The following is a 15,488-nucleotide window of genomic DNA, read 5'->3' as shown; positions in this document are numbered from 1 at the left end:
TTGGTATACAAGCTAGTGATTCAGTATTCATGTACATTTCAAAAAGACCCTATAATAAGTCTAGTTACCATATGTCATCATACAAAGATACTGTATAATTATTAACTATATTTCCCACACTGAACTTTTCACACCTGTGGCTCAGTTATTTTGTAACTGATAATTTATACTTCTTTGTATCCCTCACTTCTTTCTTTCCTTCCCTCACTCTCTACCCCTCTGACAACTACCTGCTCATTCTCTGTATCTGTGACTTTATTTCTGATTTGTTGTGCCTGCTCATTTGTTTTATTTTTAAATTGCACTCATAAATGATATCATACAGTCTTTGTCTTTCTGACTTATTTCACTTAGCATATTACATTCTAGATCCATCTATGTTGTCACAAATGGCACTATTTCATTCTTTTTCACAGCTAGATGATAGTCCATTGTGTATTTATATTACATCTTCTTTATCTATTTATCTGTTGATGAACAGTTAGGATACTTCCACATGTTGGCTATTGTGAGTAATGCTACAATGAAGATGGGCTGCATATTTCTGCTCTAATTAGTTTTTTTTTTTGCTTTCTGTGGATAAATACCCTGCAGTAGAATTGCTAGATCCTATTGGCTTCCCTGGTGACTCAGAGGTTAAAGCGTCTGCCTCCAATGCGGGAGACCCAGGTTCGATCCCTGCGTCGGGAAGATCCCCTGGAGAAGGAAATGGCAACCCACTCCAGTATTCTTGCCTGGAGAATCCCATGGATTGAGGAGCCTGATGGGCTGCAGTCCACGGGGTCACAAAGAGTCGGACACGACTGAGTGACTTTACTTATAGTAGTTCTATTTTTAATATTTTGAGGATCTCCATAGTGTTTTCCATCATCACTTCCCTCTAAGAGTGTACAACAGTTCCCTTTTCTCCACACCATCACCAATAATTGCTATTTGTTGTCTTTGGGATAATAGCCAATCCGACAGATGTGAAGTGATATCTCAGTGTGAAATCTCAGTGATATCTCTTGCATTTCCCTGATGATTAGTGATGTTGAGCATTTTTTCATATGTCTGTTGGCATTGGTATGTTCTCTTTGGAAAAGAAAAAAAGCCTGTTCTATCCCTCTATCAAATTTTTAATCAAATCATGTGTTTTTTTGTTTTTTTGATGTTGAGTTGCATACATTCTATGCATATTTTGGATATTAACCCCTTATCAGATATATATATCTTCTCCCATTCAGTAGGCAGCCTTTTTATTGATACTTTCCTTAGCTGTGCAGAAGTTTGTTGGTTTTTTTTTTTTAGCTTGGTGTAGTCCTATTTGTTTATTTTTGCTTTTGTTTTCTTTGCCTGAGGAGACTTATCAAAGAATTTTTTTCTAAAATGAATATTAAAAAGTGAACTGCCTCTGTTTTCTTCTAGAAGTTTTATGGTGTCAGGTTTTCTAAAATTTCTGCTAACTTAAAAAAATAGCAGTTATAGAGATGGAAATAATTTTCTATGGCAAGAAAATCTTTGGTGAATGGAGTTAGCATAGTAAATTCAAGTAAAATATTACATCATATACAGTGGAATTGTCTTGTTAGTAAAAGGAATAATTGTGGCAGGAAAATATTTAGAAATATCAATCACAGTTTTCTTCTGTAGTTCCTCGTACCCTGTGTCAATCCCACATTCATTCACCTGTTTCTTGTTGACTAATTTATGATCATTTCTTTATTGTTTCCTATAGTCTAATTCTTTGGGGGTTACCTTGTTCTTTTTTTGGCTTCTTGACTCAGCTATCATTAAACTTTTATTCAAGGACTGTAATCTCTTGTGAGCCAAAATGTACAAGAGTTCAGGACAATAGTAACACTGGAGATGCAAGAACAACCAAAGAGCAGAAGCTCAGAAGGCATTAAATCAGAATGAACTGGATCCACTTTTTTTCTTTTTATCTTTTTTAATTGAAGGATAATTGCTTTACAGAATTTTGCTATTTTCTGTCAAACTTCAACATGAATCAGTCATAGGTATACATGTATGCCTTCACTTTAGAAACTCCGTCCCACCTCCCTCCCCATCCTACCCCTCTAGGTTGATACACAGCCCTTGATTGAGTTTCCAGAGTCATACAGCAAATTCCTGTTGGCTATCTATTTTACATATGATAATGTAAGTTTCCATGTTACTCTCTCCATTCATCTCACCCTCTCCTCTCTTCTCCCCTTGTCCATAAGTCTATTCTCTATGTCTGTTTTTCCACTGCTGCCCTGTAAATAAATGCTTCAGTACCATGGATCCATTTGTAATACCAATGTCACAGCAACATAAAATCCAGCTGCTTGATGTATAGAAGCAGGGTATACTCTTCAGATAATTCATGGTAGCAATAGTAGATTTCTAGTTATGAGGAGTAGGTAGTTAGCAAATAAATACAAAAGTAGAAGAGAACCAGCCATATTTACTTACAACTGATTCAAGGGAATCAGATCATACAGATCATGTACTAACAGGAATATGTGGCATTACTTTAGCCAAGTCGTTGGGGTGTCTAATTAAAAATTTTAGATACAATAAAAACTAACATTTCATTTACTGTTACTTGTAAATGAAAAATCTCTTTATTTATAGTGAAGTGAATTTGCTCAGTCGTTTCCAACTCTTTGCGACCCCATGGACAGTAGCCTGCACCTGGCTCCTCTGTCCATGGGATTTTCTAGGCAAGAGTACTAGAGTGGGTTGCCATTTCCTTCTCCAGGGAATCTTCCCAACCCAGAGGTTGAACACAGGTCTCCTGCATTGTAGACAGATGCCTTACCATCTGAGAGACCAGGGATTATGTTTAATTCTTTATAATAGGTGCATAAAAATAAGAGCTATAATGATACAACAGGCAATTTTTAAAATTTTAAACCAAAATAATATATCAAACAAATTTCCATCATTCTGTTATTAAAGTACATACCCTAATTTTTCTTTATTCCCTACCATAGTTATTTATGTATGTGTTTGATTTAATAAAATTATATTTAGAACATAGATAAAATCATATATGTTTTCCTTTAAAGTAAAAGGATAAAAGGTTTCACATGTTATGACATCATATTAGAGAGATTTTTGAAGACTTGGTACTTAAGAAGTTACTATCACAGTAAAATAATGATTTAAAAAAGTGAGTTCTAAACAAGGAATTTCCAATTATCAAAGCAAGTTTAAATGAAATAATTCCAAGCAAAGATGATCAATTTAAGCTAGAAGTGCCAGTGTCAGGTGATGATAATACTAATCATCCAAGTTGGATACTAATCATCCAAGTTGGAAATACCTAGTTAAAAATGTAGAGCAATTAATCTAGACAGTTACTCAAATACAAATTTTCTTTGTCAGGGAGGGGTTATATGTATACCTATGGATGATTCATGTTGAGGTTTGACAGAAAACAGAAAAATTCTGTAAAGCAATTATCCTTTAGTAAAAAATAAATTAATAAAAAAAATAAGGTGTACATCGTAAATAGTATACTTACTTTCAGTTGTTTGGAATCTAACTCAATGTACCCAGGTGAAGGTAGTGATAAAGAACCTGCCTGCCAGTGCAGGAGATGTAAGAGACATGGATTTGATCCCTTGGTCGGGAAGATCCCTAGAGGAGGGCATGGCAACCCACTCCAGTATTCTTTCCTGGAGAATCACATGGAAGAGAAGTCTGGTGGGCCACAGTTCATGGGGTCACAAAGAGTCTGATACTACTGATGCAACAGCACCATACACAATGTTATTTTTTATTTGTACATGTTATTTGTACATTTTATTATCATTATTTTGTAAATATGCTACATATAGGAAATATGCATTCTGAAATTTTTAATCAATGACAGTATAGTTTAAATGATACCGCTCTGTATTTGGACCCCTGAAAAATTAAGTATGCATTTATTCAGTTATAAATTTACATTGAGAACATAATTAAGACTCTTTCTGACCCCATGGACTATAACTTGCCAGGCTCCTCTGTCCATGGAATTCTGCAGGCAAAAATAGTGGAGTGGATAGCCTATCCCTTCTCCAGGGGATCTTCTCAACCCAGGGATAGAACCCAGATCTCCTGCATTACAGGTGTATTCTTTACTATCTGAACCACCAGGGAAGCCCATATATATATATATATATATATATATATATATATATATATATATATATATATATATATATATGTATGTATTTACAGAGTAGGAATAAGCTTTACTTGAATATAACTCAGGTCAGTATATCCATCGGAGAGGGCAATGGCACCCCACTCTAGTACTCTTGCCTCGAAAATCCCATGGACAGAGGAGCCTGGTGGGCTGCAGTCCATGGGGTCGCTAAGAGTTGGACATGACTGAATGACTTCACTTTCACTTTTCAATTTTATGCATTGGAGAGGGAAATGGCAACCCACTCCAGTATGGGGGAGCCTGATGGGCTGCCGTCTATGGGGTCACACAGAATCGGACATGACTGAAGTGACTTAGCAGCAGCAGCAGTGTATCTATTAACAGATAATACATAAAATTGCAGCCAGTTATCATAGAACTGATATTATACTAGATTTAATTCAGAATTCTGTTCTGTATTACATTATAACTGTGGTTTCTTAATTCATCAGACATTAACTTTAAGAAGTACATTTAGTTGTTTCAGGACCTCCGGATACTGTTCAGAGTTCAAAGAAAAAAAGTAATTTGTTGAGATATCTGACAGCACACAATGCTGATTTTGAGGAGTTGGGTAGTTCTAAACAATAACATTGACACAAAATTTAAACTAGGTAACTCTGAAGTTTGTTATCAAATCCAGTTTAAATGGGGTAATTCAAATAGAAGAGAACTTAGAGGAGACCGAAGAACATATGTGTTTGTGTGTATTTTAAGTTCCAAGTCTGAAAACTAAAAGAGAATTCAAATAACATCTAGTGAAAATTACTGTAATTTAAATATTGATTCATTTTTTTGACTTATCAAAGGTATCAAAATACAAGAAATCCACTTTGATTCCTTAGAATGAGATGTTCTTTCATGCTACTTCACTTCTGCTCAGATTTAACCCTAAAGTGGTTCATTATTTTCATGACAGATATACTGACAATTCATTACTAATCAGCTTTAAAACATAAATTTTCTCAACTCAGTGCAAGTGTTATTTATTAAATATGCTAAAGTGAAATCATCCCACTCCAAGAAGTATGTCTAATACAAAAAATCTTCTCTGTTTTACCTCTTAAAGTTTAAAAATCCCTGTATAGCCTAAAACAACACAAGACCCTTGCTTATATCCTAATAGTATATTCAGAGAAAGCTTCTTTTGTTTTATTTGCATGCTGGGTGATTTGGCCTGTTTTGAAAAACAGTTCAGAAAATCTCGGATGAGGATAATGTCTGTTGATGATAACTGATGCTGGCTTCCATGGAAATGCTAATTTGGTAGCAGTCATTGTCAATCAGAGGCCCTGAGTTATTGTTCCAGCATTTCTAGATTCAGTGAGTGATGGCTGACAGAAGTCCCCAATACAGTAGTTAGGCTGTTTTAAAAGAAGAAGAAAGGGTTGTTAACACAAACTAAGGTAAACAAGTTCCAAGCAGGGAGAAATCATAAATTGCTTAAAATGATTTGAACAAAGAAAGGCATTCAAAAATCCTTGTCTCATTTTCTCAAAAGAGAGGCACATAGGTTGGACAGATTCAGCCTATCATACAGTGTATAATAAACTGATTTTTTCTGGTTTATCTATTTATCATAGTTATGAAATTAAAGAGTGATTATATAGCTATGAAGAATCATGTGTTTTACTATGTATTTTATTTCATTTCTTAATAATTAAACATTATTTTTTAATTACTTTGATTTATATTCTATTTTAAGAACTTCCAGAAATTATCTCATTTATATTTTATTACTTCCCTTAATAAGGACAGCTTACAGGCTATGGTACAATATCCCACCCAGGATATTTAACTTGGTTTATTCCACTGATCTTGTTCAATTTCCCCAGTTTAGTTCAGTGGCTTTTACAATTTTCTATTTACTACTACTGCTTTTGGCATTGTAATTCGTTGTACTTTCCTTTTATCTCTTATGATTGTGGTTTGCTGAGCCTCATGGATCTTTGAATTCTTTGATTTTTACAACTTTAAAAAAGTCTTTGGCCACAATTTAAAAATATTTTTATCTTTTCTTTTGAGGGCTCCAATTATGCACATAGTTGGAACTTCTTTACATTGCCCCACTGCTCACTAATCCTTTGCTCATTTTGTTAATCTCTTTGCTTTATTTCATTTTGAATATTTTCCATAACTATGTATTTAAGTTCAATTATCTTTTCTTTTGTAACATCTGATCTTTTAATCCCATCCAGTGTATTTTTCACCTTTAGACCTTATAATTTTTATCTTTAGAAGTTGTAGACATAATTTTTATCTTTTGAGTCTCTTACCATTTTAATATATATGATACAGGTAAAATAACCATCTAAAAATTCCTGTCTCCTATTTCTAACACTTAAGTCATTTGGGGTTGAGTTTAAATTGATTACATTCTGTTAATATTATTATGGATCACAAGTGCTGTCTTTGCTCTTTGAATGCCTGCTAGCTTCTTACTGGATGCTAGAAATTGTTACATTTACCATGTTGGAAGCTGGATATTTTTGTATGTTTAGAATTATTCCTGAAACTTCTTGTCTGGCATAGCTAGGTTACTTGGAATCAGCTTGATCCTCTCAAGTCTCACTTCAAGGTTTATTTAGGCAGGACCAGAACAGTGCCACCCGAGGCAGGACCCTTCTGTGTATTCACCCCAGTGAATCAAGAAATTTTCAATCTGTTTAGAATATGCACTGCCCTGGCATCAGGCACTATTACCTCTAACCTTCAAGGGTGTTTCTTCCTGGGTCCCAGGTAATGCACTCATGCCTGGACTAATGAAAGCTCTGGTGAATCCTTGGGCACTTCATCTGTGGATCTCAAGACTTCCCATTACTGGATCTCTCATCTCTCTTCTAATGAACTTTTTCTCCCCGGTCTCTTGGTTTTTTCTCTTTACCTCATGGAACCCATGGGGTCCTAACTGAAGTCTCTCTTCCTGTACTATCTTATGGAAACTCTCAAGATCAAAAGTTGGAGAAAACCTAGTACTCATCTCATTTCCTTCCCATCACTTGGGCATCATTGTCTCTCGTCTTTCATCTGGTATCTTGAAATTGGAGGTAAATCAGAACAAATGTTGAAAGCCCCCATAGAGAACAAATGTTGTAGTCATTTTGAGTTCTATCTAAGATAGATATACATCACCATTTTGTTACACCCTAGTAGTATTCTAGGGCTTCCTGGGCTTCCCACATGGCATTAGTCTAGTCGTCAAGAGCCAACCCCCACTACCTCCACCCCACCCCACCCCTGCCAATGCAGGACACAAAAGAGACTCGGGTTGTATCTTTGGGTCAGAAAAATCCCCTGCAGGAGGAAATGGCATCCACTTCAATACTCTTGCCTGGAGAATTCCATGGACAGAGGAGCCTGGCAGGCTACAGTCCATGGAGTCACAAAGAGTCAGACATGACTGAGATACGAGTAGTATTCTACCCTATGGACAAATCATATATCATTTATTCACTTACTAGTTGAGTGAGATTGGGATACAAATCCATAAACTAGTCACCGTGGTTTTAATTCTAAGCTGTATGATTCAGGTCTTCTAGAGACTGAAGATCCTCTAGTGAGAGCATAAACATAATATGGGCTTATTACGTAAGGCAGAAAAAGGTCCTGTTCTCATTCTCATCCTGTAGAAACTCTTAATTCTATGGAAATGCTGTGCGGAATCTTTTCAAACTGCTTCATATTTACATCTCTCTCACTAGCTTCTGAAAGGCTGGTTTATAAGAACTGGCAAGCAACTTATCTCTGGCTATATTAATTCAGATTATTAAAGACAGGCATTAGCATGGTGAATGGTTATACTAGATTGTAGAAAACAGCTGAATAAATTCAGTGGTAAGGATCTATATCCATTAGTTTACTCCCAAATTAGGTTGCAGAACTTGAAGCAGTTTAGAACTAGGCTAAAGGAACATGCAAATAATAAAACATTTATAAATACCCTCATGTTTAAAATTAGTATTTTTATTTAAAATAACTGTTCATGTTAACCATGGTTATGATTATTTTATAAATAGAAATTGTTAGAATGGTATATATGCTTCTGTTTTTATTTTGCAATATTTTATTTTGTCACATTTTCTTAGAGTCAACAATGATAATGTTGGAATAGTAATGGACAATAGTATTAGTACATACTACATATTTTATGCTTAGAATTTTACTGCTCCCAGTATATAGTGTAACTTTGATATTCAAAGTACCCCATTGTTTAGTGGCACCAAACAAGCTTTGTGTCATGCTCACATATTCAGTGGATGAGGAATTAATTGCAGAGAAGATGGTTTATCTTTCCTCCTCATGCCAGAAACTACACCTGCAAAAGACTTCAGGCCTGGGATAACTGAATGAATGCATTCTGGAACCATTTGGAGATTTCTTCACCCACATGATTGCTACCTGACCTGGAATGATTGCAACAATGAGTTTAACAAGGATCTTTCAACAGAGTATCTAAATATGCCCTCTCCATGTGGACTGGCTTATTTGTAGTCTTTATGATACTCAGTTTTCTGAGTTCAGATCTCAAGCAAGAGTAGCCAAGAGAATAAGTCAGAGGTTTCATCCCTTTTATGACCTAGTCTAGAAAGTCATGTAAAGTCACTTCTATCAAACTTTATTGGTGAAAGCAATCACCAGATTCAAGGAAAGGGAACAGAGCCATTGTGGCTTGAAGGCAGTAGCATCAAAGAATTGTGTGACTATTTTTAAAATCACCACACTGTTGATAATCCAAAGATGGTCAGGTTTCTTTAAGTCATGCCAGTGTAGGACAATTAGTTCAAATTCAAACTCCCTCCAACTACAACTCCATCACTGTTCTTAATTTCTCATCTATTTTATTTCTCCCTTCTAAGGAGCTATAATTTTAAAATGGTAGAGCAGAAATGTTGCCCAGTGTAATCCCTATTAGAAAAAGTGAGATATCTTAATTGAATAGGACATAGAAACCAAACAGGTCTTTTTCCTTTTTTTTAATCATTGACTACACTAATTTCTTGGGCTTCCCTGGTGACTCAGAGGGTAAAGAATCTATCTGCAATGCGGCAGACCTGGATTCAATCCCCGGGTTGGGAAGATCCCCTAGAGGATGGCATGACAATCCACTCCAGTATGTTGCCTGGAGAATCCCCATGGACAGAGAAGCCTGGCAGGCTGCATGCAGTCTATGGGGTAGCAAAGAGTTGGACATGACTGAGCGACTAAGCACAGCGCAGCCTGGCACACTAATTTCTTATTCTCTGCCCTCATAATTATCATATGTTATATGTTATATCATAGTCATATTTATGTTATATATATGTTATATCATAATCATTATCATATAGTTATGTTAATTATCATAATTAATTTGTTCTCATTTGATACACCTTGCATGGCTGATTCGTACAGCCACTATTTTAAAATCTTTGAAAAGTAATACTTTTTTTTTAAATTTTTTAAATTTTAAAATCTTTAATTCTTACATGCGTTCCCAAACATGAACCCCCTCCCACCTCCCTCCCCACTTTGGAGCTTTTTAAAGGGTTTAAAAAAAGATGGCTTTTGGTGGAGTAAGGGAAAATAATAAACAGCTACAATCTCTGGTATTCTTTGCAGAAGTTTTTCTTTATTTGACCAATAATCAGCATCTTCACAGGTAAAAAAGACAAACCTGACATGGTTGTGCTATGATTTCTTGTCTCATCTAACTTGCTGATAACAATGTAATACTTTTGGCTTACAGTTATGAACACATGTGAAGGTGAAGCAAGCATACTGTAAGAAAAAAGAAAATAGAGTCAATACATACATACTCTGTAATCATGTGATTGTGTTTATCTTTTTATGTGCACCAGATAGTAATCACAAATATGTATCATTATTATTTTCAAAGAAAATCTGCTGTATTAATAATATTAGACTTTTATAGTGTTTAACCTAGAACATCCAATACAATCATCTATTTATAAAATGATGAGAAAATTTAAAATAATACCTAAAATCAAAAGCTAAATAAATCAGAGGACACAGGAGCTAGAGAAGAGGTTCTCAATCAGGTGAGTTTTCATATTTACCTAGAGGTTTACAACTATAGATTCCAGACTTCATCCTTCACATGTTCAGTCAGAAATCTTTCTTTCCATTCCCATCACGTCCTTAGGATTTAGAATGTTGTCCTGTGATTTAGTTGGCGTGTCATGGAGGTCTATTATTCCAAAAGCATTCATTCAGCAGCTACTATATGCTGAGGGTTGAAATGTGGAGTAAGTACAATGAGTGTCAAATTTCCTATTCTCAAGGAGCTCAGCTGACTGAAGGAACAGAAGTAGACAAATGTTTGCAATTTAATACACTAAGTGCTATGACCGGATACCAAGAGAGTACTTAAACTAAATTGAGGATGAGAAGGGCATTGAGTATACTTTAAGGAGAGACACTGACCTGATTCTTAAAGGAAGTTGGAGGGGAAGGCATTTAATGAAGCTGGAAGGGAAAATGAGCCTAAGAAAATAAACAGGCATCAGCAACCTGAAGACTTTCTGCATCCTTCTATGGGAACTGGCTTTTATCCTAAGAATAGAGGATCAGTTTAAGGTGTCTGCATGGGCCATTAGTAAGATCCTTTTGTGATTTGAAAATGTTCATGTGATTACATCATGTGGATCCCATCAGAATGGTGCAAGCAAGAGTTTAGTCATAGAAAGATTTTATTTGTCATGAAGTAAACTACATTGGCGGAGAAGGCAATGGCACCCCACTCCAGAACTCTTGCCTGGAAAATCCCATGGATGGAGGAGCCTGGTATGCTGCAGTCCATGGGGTCGCTAAGAGTCGGACACGACTGAGCGACTTCACTTTCACTTTTCACTTTCATGCATCGGAGAAGGAAATGGCAACCCACTCCAGTACTCTTGCCTGGAGAATCCCAGGGACGGGGGAGCCTGGTGGGCTGCCATTTTTGGAGTCATGCAGAGTCTGACAAAACTAAAGCGACTTAGCAAACTACATTGGCAAGACCTTCTTTGTATTCTCATGATTATAGGTTTGTGATGATTTTCATCACATCTCATTCCCAGGTTCTTGACAAATAAAAAATGAAAGCAAAGTCCAACTGTGGATCAATCTACAGCATCCATCTGATTTTAGTTAATATATCTGAATTTTAAAAACTTGGCAGAATCGCCTGTCTTTGTTTCTTAAGCCTAAGCTTTCATGTCTTTCCAATCCTGACTTACTATATCCAGTTTCAGACTGAGAAATTAGAATTTGGGGAGCGGATACATGGCTGGGGCTTTATCTGAGCTGCTTACATGTAGATTTGCTGCACGTTTTAGCACAAGAATCTATGAATTAAGATGTGGGTGGTATGCTGGTTTATAGGGCTGATTTTTAAATGGAAAGGTTTTACCTCGACTTGGCTCCTGAAAGTCAGGCATTCCCTCTCACTAAGTAGGTGAGATTATTTTCTTCACAGAGAAAAAGAGAAACCTAAACATCTCTTCATATTTTTCATTCTCTAGAATTAAGGCAGAATCTTTCAAGCCACCATAAAGACCTTAAGAACAAGATTTTTCCCTAGCATTCTCCAAATTGTTTCTCTCCTAAGATTCTTACCTTAGCAACAAACCTGTAGTCAACCAATGATGTGATGTTTCCTTTGGGATAAGATAGCAACAGAATCTGAGGTCAGTCTGGCTCCCTGAAGTTTTTCTATTAAAACCAACTCTGCTTCTTTGTGTATCCTTTGAGACCAAATAACCTGGGATGAATATAGTTACTTTAACATTTCCAAATCTATAGTAATATGATCAGAATTCTCTCATGTATTCTCTTTTATAAAAGGTATATAAATAACCAATAGGCATGTTGTGATTATCACAAGTATCCGAAAGTGTGAAAACACAGAAAATACAAGCCAACCCTCCCTTATTACAGCAATTATACACATAAAACTGTGTTCTCAAATGGCATATCTAATAGACGTCAAGAATGGCAAGGGTCTGAGATGTGACCTAACTTGCAAATGAACAATTTTGCTTGCAACAGTTTCATGAATTCAGATGGAAGATACAAGACTCCTAGGTCAGAGAATATATTCACAGCAATGGCAGAAGTCAGAGTATGAACACTTTTGCTCCAGTTCAGCACACCCTAATACCCACAGGGTGACAAAGAAAGATGGATGATACCTGCACACACAGCTGGTTGAGCTATAGAAGAAGAATCATGCACTTAGGAAACCTATATTGTTTATAATGGACAGTAAGCTTGCCTACCTGTTACTCCTAAGGGAGACACTCTCTCTTTCAAGTCTTTGAGAAAACATGCCCTTTGCTTAGAAGGGAAAATTCATCTATAATGCTATTTTCTATACAGACATTCCAGAAAAGTAAGTTTGGAACAAAGAACATTAAAATGTGTTCAATATGGGCAGAAATGTGAGAGGTCTATAGAGAAATATTTCCCCAAATTTTGTGTATATATATATATATATATATGGTTTATACACATATAAAAATAAATACAGATAAACATATATATAACTAAAATTATTATACATAGATATGTCCATATATATAAATAAAATTATATACATATGTGTCTACAACTGCACATGAGAGATGCATGCATACATAATACATAGAAACCTAGACACATATATACATATACAAATATGTTTGCGAATCAGAAGAGTTCATTTTATCCTATGGATGACATTGAATTATTGTTGTTGAATGCAAATTTATACTGTGTGTCTCTAAACTTCAAAGCTCACTGAGATTTTCATCTTCCGTATATGACAGACAATGTTTTAAACTATTTAGTTTTCATTTTCCTTTTTATTTTTGTGTTTCTAACATTCTAATGATAAAGTATATGAGGAATTTTAACTAGAGAGCCTGGTTAAAATATTATGCTTAGCTTTAAAAAAAGTAACAGCCGCTTAATTTACCTTTATATTCTTCCATCATGAATAAGAACCCTGAAGATTATATTGCTAACATGTTCTAATGGCCGCTGTCATTTCCTAATCTGGCTGTGGAATTATAGATCTTTGCCTCCTAAAGAATGTATCATGGTTGTTTATGCTTTTACTTTGCCTAAAGATTTCATCTCAGCAGATTCCAAAATAAAAGACTATTGCTGGTAATTCCAAAATTGTCCTAGTATACCTCTAAGGATGACTATGTATTCATACAAATAGGTCACTCAGCATTGAGTCTTTCTTTAGATTTTGATGGATCTGAGAAACTTAAGCCATTTTAGTGAAAACATATTTTTATTTGATTGCCTCACACTTTTTCCTATAAAAGTAGGATATGCATCTATATACAATGTCCTTGAATTGGTTCCTTCTTCTTTTAAGAAGTACCCTAATGAAACACTAAAATAATAATCTCATTTTTTAATTGATCTCTTTTATGATGCTTATAGGAATAAAATTAGATAACTTTTAACCTGTATTTTGACTCCCAGATATTTGTTTTCTGAATACATGCCACTGTAATGTGTTCGATTACATCATTTGTATTTAGTTGATCATTTAAATTAAAAGTGAACCTTCATGTTGTTGTGACAACAAAGTGTGTATTCACAGTGAAAACACTGTAATATATCATGGATAAAAATGCAATCATATTGCATTAATGGACAGATATGTTAAGGGTTTGTTAAAGCAAGATTTTTAGTATAAAATATTCAGGAAAGACATCTTTGCATCTCTTCAACAGTATTTATAAGTACTTTCTAAAATTATGTGCTATAATAATATGATTTTTATATTGTTATTGTAAACAACCTTAATATTTGTCAGACCTCTGATATCATTGAACATTTTCAAAAAACCTTAGTACCAGAACAGAATAAAATTGAGAGTAAACTGATAGCCATTCAGATAAAACAACCAGGTGCTCCTACCCCAGGCATTAAACAAGAGAGTAGGAAGTCTCTCGAGAAAGATAGTTGTAGATACACTGAAGAAAAACACTATTAGAAAAAATTGGCCTACATGAACTAAGAAAGTGATGGTGAAAAAAATGGAATAATCTGTGAAGGTACTAAGGAGAAATCAAGCACCCAGTTTCCCATTTTGTTCTTGAATTCAGATGGATAAATTTGTATATATGCTAGAGAACAATTTTGCAAAAAATTGAATTGTTGCAGGTGCTACAGTATTGACCTTAACTTACAGTTGTTAAAGAAATGCTTTATGGAGTCAACAAACTACTCAGGTTGTATCATAGTTACCTTCAATAATTCTAACACATTCTCTGTACCTTGGACAACATCCCCATGTTCACACCTTAACCAGGGAATATCTGTTCCTCTTCTCTATGCCACACCCAATACTTCATAGGGACTACTTTACAGTATAAGTAGAATTGCCATATTAATGAAATCTTGATCTCTTCCTAGAAATCCCTGAGGCCTCCTCTATTCCCAATGTGATTGTATTTAATTTGAACATTAACTGTCAGGTATCCTGTATCTAAAGCCCAGATTAAATATCTCAAGAAAGTGCTGGATGACTTGTAGGCAAAATTTCCTATTATAGATAGGATTATCGGGGCTGAACCCCTGAAGGTTTAGATAAACCTAACAAATCTTTGACTGAAACTTTTACAATACACTTTAAAACCAGAAGCTAAAAAAAGCATTAAAGCCAATAGTCAAAGCCTGCCAGAAGAAAGACTTATTTTATTTTTTCACAATCCTTTTACTAGTATCCTTGCAGGCAAAAACTAACCACAGAAAACTTAAACAACAGCAACAACAGAAATAAACAAAACACTCAGACTTATTAGAATTACCTTTAGTAAAAGTAAGACAAAATCTTATTTGCAAATGGGTTATACTTTAAAAATGAAACAGGAATATAAAGTAGAATTTACTGTAATTCTTTTCATAGGACAATCTGCTAAGGGACAGAGCTAAATCAAGCTCATTAGAGTATGTGTTGGTTAACTGGGAATAAGACTAATAATTTGTATATTAATAGAAGACACTCTTTTGGAGTCATCCATGTATTTGGAAAATTTTGAAAACCAACTAGGCTTTCTAACTTCAACAGCACCCCGATTAAGAATGATCAAGAGATTAAAGAAATTTTCTATAGCTATGGCTATCATAACTGTAGTTTATACAAAAAGATATTGATAAGAAAGATAAAAGAAATTCCTTGGCTTTTCCAGACAGTCTACAATAATATAATCCTAGCCCTCATGATATACCAAAGAGACCAAATATTTGGAAAATTTGAGAGTTTTAGAATTCCCAGCATTGTCTCCTGAATAGAAAAGGGGTAGTGGAAGAATCTAAATCCCAAGCATGATATTAACAC

The sequence above is a fragment of the Ovis canadensis genome, chromosome 10 (genome assembly GCF_042477335.2).
Source record: "Ovis canadensis isolate MfBH-ARS-UI-01 breed Bighorn chromosome 10, ARS-UI_OviCan_v2, whole genome shotgun sequence".
Classification (NCBI taxonomy): Eukaryota; Metazoa; Chordata; class Mammalia; order Artiodactyla; family Bovidae; genus Ovis; species Ovis canadensis.
The sequence above is the reverse complement of the archived record's forward strand: the minus strand, read 5'-3'. Positions refer to the sequence as shown.